Raw genomic sequence first — 454 nt, 5'->3', positions numbered from 1 at the left:
TCTGAAGAAGGCTGCCGACCCGAATCCTCGCCTATCTATGTCCTCTGGAGTAGATGCCAAGAACCAAGAACAAGAAGTAGCGCTCTATCAAATTAAGATCAATAGCCTATAATTATGTAAAATTATGGAAGAAATGTCAACTGAAAGCAGTTTTCTTGGTCAGAGTGAACAGTGGGGTTAGAAATTTGAAATCATACTTGTACCATTTCAAAGCCCACTAGGCTTCTTTGTAAACATATTTTTGGGGGAGGTTTCAAACATTATTGCACAATTGTTTTAATCAGATTTGAATTGGAAAGAAAATGCCTGAAACTATCCACAAAGAAAAACATAGGATAACAAAATACATCCCACTTCAAGGCCTTTATTTCTTTTAGACAAAGGTACAACCTGTGGAAATGTCAGGGAATGAACCTGGGACCTCATGCATGCAAAGCATGCACTCTATCACTGA

This window comes from Amblyraja radiata, chromosome 49, assembly GCF_010909765.2.
Source record: "Amblyraja radiata isolate CabotCenter1 chromosome 49, sAmbRad1.1.pri, whole genome shotgun sequence".
Classification (NCBI taxonomy): domain Eukaryota; kingdom Metazoa; phylum Chordata; class Chondrichthyes; order Rajiformes; family Rajidae; genus Amblyraja; species Amblyraja radiata.
This window is presented reverse-complemented; position numbering follows the sequence as displayed.